Consider the following 9792-nt stretch of genomic DNA (forward strand, 5'->3'; position numbering starts at 1 on the left):
ATACTGGAGTGGGTTACCATTTCCTTCTCCAGGGGATCTTCCCGACCCAGGGATCGAACCTGTGTCTCCTGCATTGGCAGGCAGATTCTTTACCACTGCAGTACCTGGGAAGCCCCAAAGAATGCATAAAATGTGTAATTCCATGTATAGAAATGTGACCATGAAGATGGGGAGGAGGAGGGAAGAATGGACTGAAAGGGGCACAAAGAACTTTTTTAAATTAATTGTTTTTGGAGTATAGTTGCTTTGCAGTGTTGTGTTGGTTTCTACTGTATAGCAAATGAATCAGCCATACAGACACATTTATCCCCTCCCTTTTGGACCTCCAATTCAGGTCACCACAGGGCATTAAGTAGAGTTACTGTGCTTACAGTATTCATTAGTTATCTATTTTATACATAATATCAATAGTATATATGATGCTGATCCCAATCTTCCAATTCCTCTCCCACTTTCTCCCTTGGCATCCATATACTTGTTCTCATGTCACATAAAACTTTTTGAAATGATGAAAATGTTCTGTATCTTGTTTAGTGTGGCAGTTACAAATCTGTAAACAATGATCAAAATCCATCTAAGAAAACACCTAAGATATGGGAATTTTATAAAGAGTTTTTTCTTTGGAAAAAATTTGGAAATATACCACTAAGAGAACCTTATCTTAGGGGAAAAAGAATTATAGAAGTACAATTTACTTAATTCTAAGAAAGTTAATTTGGAAATTAAGGAAAAAAAAAAAAAGATTGGGTTACAAAAATAATCCCCTCCACAAAATTGAGATAGTGAGAGAAACACCTGATAAGAAATTCAGAGGTCCAGGAGTTCTGGTTTCCAAGAAGAAAGCTTCCACTACTTTGTCACGTGACTTCTGCTGCGGCCCTGACCTCTGCAGGCTTCACTGTGTTTACCTTCAAGCTGCAGGTGCTGGAACTGGCAGTCACTGAGGTCCCTGCCAGCTCCATCTTTCTGCGTTTACTTTTTAAATTTTTGTTGGAGTATAGTTGCTTTATAATGTTGTGTTAGTTTCCACTATACAGCAAAGTGAATCAGCTCTATGTATACACACATCCTCTCTTTTTTGGATTTCCTTCCCAGTTACGTAACCACAGAGCATTGAGTATAGTCCCCTGTGCTATGCAGTATGTTCTATTAGTTATCTATTTTATATATAGCATTAATAGTGTATAGGGGCATCCCTGTGGCTCAGTGGTAAAGAATCTGCCTGCAATGCAGCAGACACAGGATTGACCCCTGGGGAAGATTCCCTGGAGAAGAAAATGGCAACCCACTCCAGTATTCTTGCCTAGGAAATCCTGTAGACAGAGGAGCCTGTAGCAACCATCCATGGGGTCAGAAAGAGTCAGACATGACTTAACAACTAAACCACATCACCAATAGCATATGTACGCAATCCCAACCTTCCATTACATCCCATCCCCACCCTTTCCCCCGGAATGTTTGTTTGCTACATCTGTGTCTCTCTTTCTGCTTGTAAATCAGATTGCCTATGCCAATTTTTTTTTAGATTCCACACATACATATGACATTTGTTAATATATGAAATTTGTTTTTCTCCTTCTGACTTACTTCACTTCATGTGACAGTCTCTAAGGCGATCCACGTCTCTAAATGTTTATGTTCACGCTGCCAACCATCAGACACTCCTCTCCTGTAGCAAGTGGCACATCCCACACCCCCACACCAAGTTCTTTGCCTTCATTATCCAGCCAGTCATGGAAGCTTGCCGTTCCCTTTGCCAGCCTGATGTCTAGCTTTTGGTTCCAGGTAGGCAAGAATCTAGGATAGAGTTTCAAACAGGACTGTTTGAGGCAAAGTAAGATCTGATTAACTAGAACTGGTGATGAAGACAAGCACTGTCTTTTGACAGCATCAACACAGACAGTGTCAAGGAACATGCTATTTCTACCTTCTTCCCTTGACCCAAAACCATAGAACGGAGACACATTCTCTAATGTGTTTACTCATAATTCTGTTGTGTAGAAAGCAAAATGGGTCAGTCATGAAGGGGAATCGGGGACACAAGGTGTCATACAGCGGATCCGTACTAGTAACACGCCATTGGGTTCAGTCTCTCTCAACCCCCTCCCTCAAAAAATACCATGTGGCCACACCTGGGGGAGTCGGCATCAACGTATAAACTAGAGGACCTTGTCTGGCTTATTGACTAGAAGAATCGAGTTAAATTAGGCTGCACCTTTTTTTATCAAGTATAGGGTGTAATACATGAGATCTGTCTCATGGAATTTAGAATCTTTTTGGTATAACTGGCCCCAGTTTTACTGCACAGATGGATCATTCCAACAACATCCAGATTCAAGAAGCCGACACCTTATTTCTCCCCCATGTAGTGGCAAAATGCTCTTAACATTTACCCTCTCTATTCATTCCCCCAATCTGAAAAACAGTAACAATTACCATGCATCGGGTTAGACACCATCCCTGCCATCAGGGAAGTCATATCCTGGTGACTTGACTCATTGGTAATTTCACAAGCAAGGTGACCCACCAGTAAAGTAAGGTAGCCTGTGCTTCATTTTTCTGCTAGATACCCCACAGAGGTTATAGCCTTGGCACTAGTGGTAGAGAACCTGCCTGCCAATGCAGGGGACACAAGAGATGCTGGTTTGATCCCTTGGTCAGGAAGATCCCCTGGAGGAGGAAATGGCAACCCACTCCAGTATTGTTGCCTGGAGAATCCCAAGGACAGAGGAGCCTGGCCGGCTACAGTCCATGGAGTCACAAAGAGTCAGACACAACTGAAGCAACTTAACACAGAGACACCCACGGAAAACGATCCAGCTTCACCTATTCCCATGGCCTGTTCTTCACCAGGCTGGTAGCCAGAACCTTACTCACAAGATCTAAGCTCTCTGCTTGTCTCATAGAGAAGATAGAGATTTTTTTTTCATTATTTCTGGGCTTTAAAAAAAATACACTAGTTATCAGATATCTGGGAAGTCTACACCAGGACTTACAGACTCTCAGATATATAAAGGCCAGAAAGATCAGGTAAATCAGTAAAGTGAACCTGGTGTGAGATGACAAATAATAGCTGACCTTGGCTTCAGTGATGAGAATCCAGTACAGAAAAATGGGGAGAGAAGAGACAAAGAAAGTGAATGCCAGCCATTACTCGCTGCTGAGTTGGCTACTGCCATGGGGAGTAAAAATTCCACCTTTCCAAACCTGCTGAATTTTCAATAAAACATGGGCCTATGCAAATAAGATCCTCATTTGTAAATGATAGCAATTAATTAAACTCTGTGCAGCATGCTGTTGTACACACCAAGAAAAGAAAACAAGAGGGCATGAGGCCAAACAAGGGCCACAGGGCTTGTCTTCCACCCCCAATCTAGGAGCATGGAGGGAAATAAGTGTGCTTCAAGAGAGGAAGGGTAAAGAGGGAGGGCAGTGCCAGTTGCCCTGAGCCTGCTTGGGTCCCAGCGACAGGGCTGGAGAATGGAAGGATGCAATTTAGTGGAATGATGAGAACAGAGCTTGCTAAGGCATAGTGCCTGGATGCTGGACTCTTGAATGGAGTCAGGTATATAAGGGACTGAAGGAGCAGCACCAGATGCTTTGTCTCAGGAGCCTCAGGAATGGCTTCGGTGGATGAGCCTGACATGGAAGGAATGAACTTGGTGGTCTAGCCACATGCTTTGAAGGCCACTCCTGGAGAATGACCAAGGCCACTCCCCATTTTCCAAGACCATATAATTCCCAAGTTTCTCACAGAGTATAAGAAGTGGAGAGGCAATTCCTTCAGCCCTTCCCCTGCTATACATAATAACAATTACTGACCTCCCAGGAGTACAGAACCAAGTTGGATTAAATTTGATATAGAGAAATAAAGAAACAGACATCTCTTGTACCTCAATTATTATTAAACAGTTCATATGTTGTTGTTTCTTAGTCACAAAGTCATGCCTGACTTTATCTTCATGGCATCTGGTCCCATCACTTCATGGCAAATAGATGGGGAAACAATGGAAACAGTGACAGACTTTATTTTCCTGGGCTCCAAAATCACTGCAGATGGTGACTGCAGCCATGAAATTAAGAAGCGTTTGCTCTTTGGAAGAAAAGCTATGACAAAAGTTTTCAAAAGCAGAGACATCACTTTGCTGACAAAGGTCCATATAGTCAAAGCTATGGTTTTTCTAGTAGTCATGTACAGATGTGAGAGTTGGACCATAAAGAAGGCTGAGCACCAAAGGATTGATACTTTTGAACTGTGGTGTTGAAGAAGACTCTTGAGAGTCCCTTGGACAGCAAGGAGATCAAAGCAGACAATCCTAAAGGAAATCAACCCTCAATGTTCATTTGCAGGACTGATGCTGAAGCAGAGGCTCCAATACTTTGGCCACCTGATGTGAAGAACCAACTCACTGGTAGAGACCGTGATGCTGGGAAAGATTGAAGGTAGGAGAAGAGGTCAACAGAGGATGAGATGGTTGGATAACATTGCCGACTCAATAGACATGAGTTTGAGCAAGCTCTGGGAGATGGTGAAGGACAGGGAAGCCTGGCATGCATCAGTCCATGGGTCCCAAAGGGTTGGACACAACTGAGTGACTGAAAACAAGACTATAACCAGCAAGGCTCCCCTGTCCATGGGATTTCCCAGGCAAGAATACTGGAGTGGGTTACCAGTTCCTTCTCCAGGGGATCCAAGGCCAAACTATACTACAGCAATAGATAGTACCATGAGATGCTTATTAGCATCTTAGCCATCACTTTGATTATATGACATTTCATGACATTTTTATAAACCATTTGCATAAATACATTGTTGCTTGAAATGTGGAGAACTTTGAAATGGAAATACAATAAAAAGTGGAACAAATGGATAACTATAATATAAATGTCATCATCTAGATAAAATCTCTCAAAACACGAGGTCTATAGAGGAAAAAATAATAAAATGGGTATTTGGTGATGAAAAAGCCAGGAGCCATTGTTCTGACTCAATCATGGTTATATCATTATAGAAGCAGAGTCTAAGGTTCCATGAAATAAAGTGCCAGTTAATGGGTGGTGAAGCCAGGAGGTAAGTCCAAGTAATGACTCCAGCTACAGCTCTTTACTTCCTGCAACTGTGCAATTGTTTTTCCTTTTTTTTTGTTCTGTTGTGTGGCTTTTTTTTTTTTTCATTTTTTTCTAAAAAGAATGTGAACATCCAAGTATCTGCTTCCTCACACTCTGAGACGTGCTAAGGACACTCTTCATTAGGAATGTCCCAAAACTCAGCACAACTGGACTGTAGCCCCTAAAGTGATGACCTGTAAGCAAGAGTGGTCAAGATTAATAGCCAATTCATACAAAAACTGGTCTTGCCAGACATTCTGGGTCCAATACACCTAGCAGATGCATTTCCCAGCATGAAAGATTAGTGCCTGGAACTAGCTGGCCTGGATCCCCTGCAGTGTCCAATGTCACTGGTGAGAGAAGAGTTGCAGATTTATTGCTGGACTGCAGTACAATGAAATCATTCTTCAGTCATCATTTCAAACCAACATACAGACTCAACTTTTTTTTCCCTCATAAAAGTCCCTTGACACATTTTCCTCCTTCTTTAAGCAACCATTATCTGCACTATAAAAGTGAGATCAAGTAATAAATTTTTATGCAGTCAAGGTAGTCTCCCTGCCTATCCACCATTTAATGATAACATTTGCTCTTTAATTCCTTTCCATTGGAAAAATGCCTCTATTTGTAAACAGCTGCTTAGCAACATTCTTTGTGAATGCTCATATCTCATTTGGAACACCTATCACTTGATTTGGGAAATCCTCGGGGCTTATGCAGAATTCTCAAAACAAGGACAAAAGCAGGAGAAAACATATGAGAAAGTTGAATCATTCCAATTTCCTAACCAGAAAAGGAATTTAATAAATATGAAAAGCTGCCTTTACTTTGGATGAAACTGATGTGATGTTGAGGGGGGAAAGAGATGAAATTAAGACCTGGGGAGGTAAAGAACAGTTTGTCCATCTATGATAGAGCCCATGTCTAGAGCAGATCAAGTCAGGAGTTGGGAGATAGGGGATATATAAGAAGATCTGTAACTGCAGATATATCACTATCTGCAGTCTATCATTAGAATCCCTGTGTCTTGGAGCCAAATGCAGCCCTAAATTTTTACAGACAGTGGGAGAGTATTCTACTTCCTAGGAGCTCACTCACTCACATGCTGTGTGTATGTATGGAAAAAGAAATACAGAATCCCAGAGTGTTCATGATCATCCAGACCTGTCCCCATCACAGGGAAAGAAGAATGTAGGTGAAGGGATTTTGCTTGGAGCTGGCAGACTCAGGCCAACAACGGAAAGATCTGATTTCCCTCTTTTAGATTTTTCCTACCCAGTACCATTTCCTCTCTTTTCTTAGTTATCTATATGCCAAGCTCTGCCGAGTAGGTGGAGCTGACACTTGGGATGCAAGAGGCTCTGCAGTAAAAGATCAACGCTCCCTTGTCGAAAGTCATTGACATTGCCTATGAAGATTAATTAAATGGCAGCCCTTCCTCTGCTGTACCCACTCTTGAGTGCTGGGAAAGAAAAAGATACTCAGGAACAAAATAACATATGAAAATAAGACATTCTGTGAAAGCAAGACAGAATAAGTGTAGCAGCCAGCCTCCAAGATGGCTTCCTGTGATTCCTATCTCCTGGTGTTCACACATCTTTGTGTAGTTTCTTTCCCCATTGTACCAAGGTGGTCTGGGTGACCAGTGGAATATAGCACAAGAGATGGCATGTTGCTTCCAAGATTACATTCTAGAGATGTTACCGCTTCCATCTTGGTTGTCTCTCATTCTCTGTCTCCCTTGTAACACTTGCTCTTGGAGAAGCCAACTTCCACATCAGAAGGACATTTTAAAAACTTCACGGAGAAACCATATGGAAAGGAACAGAGACCTTCAGCCTGCAGCTGTGTGAGTGAACCTTCTTGAAAATACATCTTCTAGCACCAGTCAAGGCTTCAGCTCATGCAACACAGACCCTGAGCCAGAATCACCCAACTAAGCCATTCCTGGATTCCTGACCATCAGAAACTGTGAGATAATAAATGTTGTCTTAAGCCACTAAATTTGGGGGTTATTTGTTGTATATTAGTGGATAGCAATAAAATAAAGATAGAATGCAGCATTTGAGACATTTAGACCATAAACTCCCTGGTGATAATGTTATATTTATTCTTTTGGGAAAAGAAACATCTGGAAGAGAAACTTTCATTTCTTTGGTAGAATGCGAAATGTATTTTCTAGCCATATGAACCCTGGAGAAGGAAATGGCAACCCACTCCAGTACTCTTGCCTGGAGAATTCCATGGACAGAGGAGCCTGGCGGGCTACAATCCATGGGATCACAAAGAGTCGGACATAACTGTGCAACTAACTTTCACTTTGACTTTCAGCCATGTGAAATTAGATTTTTATTCATTCAGTTATCAAGTAGCTTGTATATACACACTACCAGGATAAAATGGTAGAAATATAAAGACATACCAATATCTTTAAAGTGTTTACATCAATAGTCCCACACTGACACCTTGCCGCATGTTTTGGTTTCCTCCTTGGTATTTGTTTGTATTTTGTTTAATCTGAGTTAGTTGCTATCTATGGGCCTCCCAGGTATCTCAGTGATAAAAAATCTGCCTGCCAATGCAGGAGACTCGAGTTTGATCCCTGGGTCAGGAAGATCCCCTGGAGAAGGAAAAGGCAACCCACTCCAGTATTCTTGCCTGGGAAATCCCATGGACAGAGGAGATTAGCATGCTACCGTCCATGGGGTTGCAAAAGAGTCAGACATGATGTGGTGACTAAACACCAACAATAGCTATCTATGCTGAGTATTTGTCTTTTGACCTTCAAGCTTCGCTCTCCCTCTGTTCCCAGGGCTGGCTTTTGGGGACTGAATCAGCGGGCCACTCTGCCCTCTGGGTTTCTCTTGGTTTCAGCCAATGGAGGATTATGTGATGAGGACTATGCGATGGAAGACTATACAGAAGATCCGAGCATGAGAGGAGAGGGAGGTGCTGATGTACTTGGCTCCTTCCCTACCATGGATTGGCTACTTCTTCCCATCTAACCATGTTCAGATAGCCCTCTCAGCAATCCCCTCAGCCACAGCTGAGCCCTTTTGATCAAGAAGCGGTAATGTTCCCTGCTCTTGCTAGTCCAGGGTGCTTTACCATTCTTCGATGGATGAAGGAAATCCTGTTCACATCTTTTAAACAATTCCTTTATTTGTCCATGGCCTAATTTGACTGTGACATCTATTCCCTGCCAGGACTGAACAATACATTCACCTTTAAAAAATGGGAGATTTTCCATAGAGGCCAGGATATCCACGTCCATCTTTTAAAAAAATCAGAAGACCTGGCAATTCTGAGTTCACTTTCCCAAGCAGCTGCTACCTGTGCCCTTTTTGAGCTCTCATGTTACCCACCAGTCCCCACCACTGTCTATTATGTGACCCACTGGCCAACTTTCAAATATTCATGTGATCTGCTTGTCCCTTTATCCTCATTTGCGTTTGTGAGCTCAGCCTAAATCTGTGGCAGGAAAGAGATAGTCTTGAACACAAATCACTGTTACACAGTGTGGTATGTTGATGCCAAGGAGTGATTAAAACAATAAGAACAATGGCAATTAAGTAGATGGAACTTTCATTTCTGTCTATGTGAAATTTCATGAGGGAACTGGAGCTTGACGTCTTACTTTGAAGAAAAATAGCACACTTGAAGCATGGGATATGAACTAGCTAGGGAGCCTGGTTGTTATTCATACCATTGCTTGCATGGAAAAATAAATTCTGGGATCCAAGAATATGATTTAACAATAAAACTTTTGTGTTATTAACCCTTATTTGTGTCATTAATAACCCTTATAAGTAACTCTAAGTAGTTATTTTAAAGGCAGACGCTTTACCGTCTGAGCCACCAGGGAAGCCCGACACTTTTAAAGGAGGTATGTGCAAATAGAAAGTCTAGGATTAGTGACCTTGATCTAAAAGATTTTAATGGAAAAATCATGTAAGTTGAGGGAGAGGGGGAATGAAGTTCATTACCACCAAAATTATTTAGCCTCATTATAGGGGAACTAATAAAGGCAAGTAGAAAATAAAAATAAATGAGGTGTTAGTATTAGAAAGGAAGAGTCAAAATTATAATTTGCAGTTGATGTGAGTTTACAGACAAGAAAACACAAAGAGCTGACTTAAAAGCTACTAGAAATAATAATAAAGTAAGCTGATGAGTTACACAAAGTTTTTTTAATATATAACTTTTCTATATATTCATTCATTCAGAAAAGATTTAACAAGCATCTATTATTTGCCAAGCAACATTCTAGGCATTGATGATATCAAACACACCAGATAAAATTATTCTTGTACTCATGAAGCTTATATTCTTTTTTTTTAACTTTTAAAACTTTATTATGGGCTGCTTTGGGTCTTCCTTGCTGCACTTGGGCTTTTTCCAGTTGCACCAAGCAGGAGTTCTGCTCTCCCGTTGTGGTGAGTGGGCTTCTCGTTGTGGTGGCTTCTCCTGTTACAGAGCGTGGACTCTAGAGCAGTTGTGTCACATGGGCTTAGTTGCCCCACAATATGTAGAATCCTGCTGGACCAGGGATCGATCCTGTATCCTCTATATTGGCAGGTGGATTCTTAACCACTGGACCACCAGGGAAGTCCAGACCTTGTATTCTATGAGGAAAGACAGACACTATATAATGCTGGCAAAAAGAAAATTAATTAATAACTC

This window comes from Bos indicus x Bos taurus, chromosome 2 (genome assembly GCF_003369695.1).
Source record: "Bos indicus x Bos taurus breed Angus x Brahman F1 hybrid chromosome 2, Bos_hybrid_MaternalHap_v2.0, whole genome shotgun sequence".
Taxonomy (NCBI): Eukaryota; Metazoa; Chordata; class Mammalia; order Artiodactyla; family Bovidae; genus Bos; species Bos indicus x Bos taurus.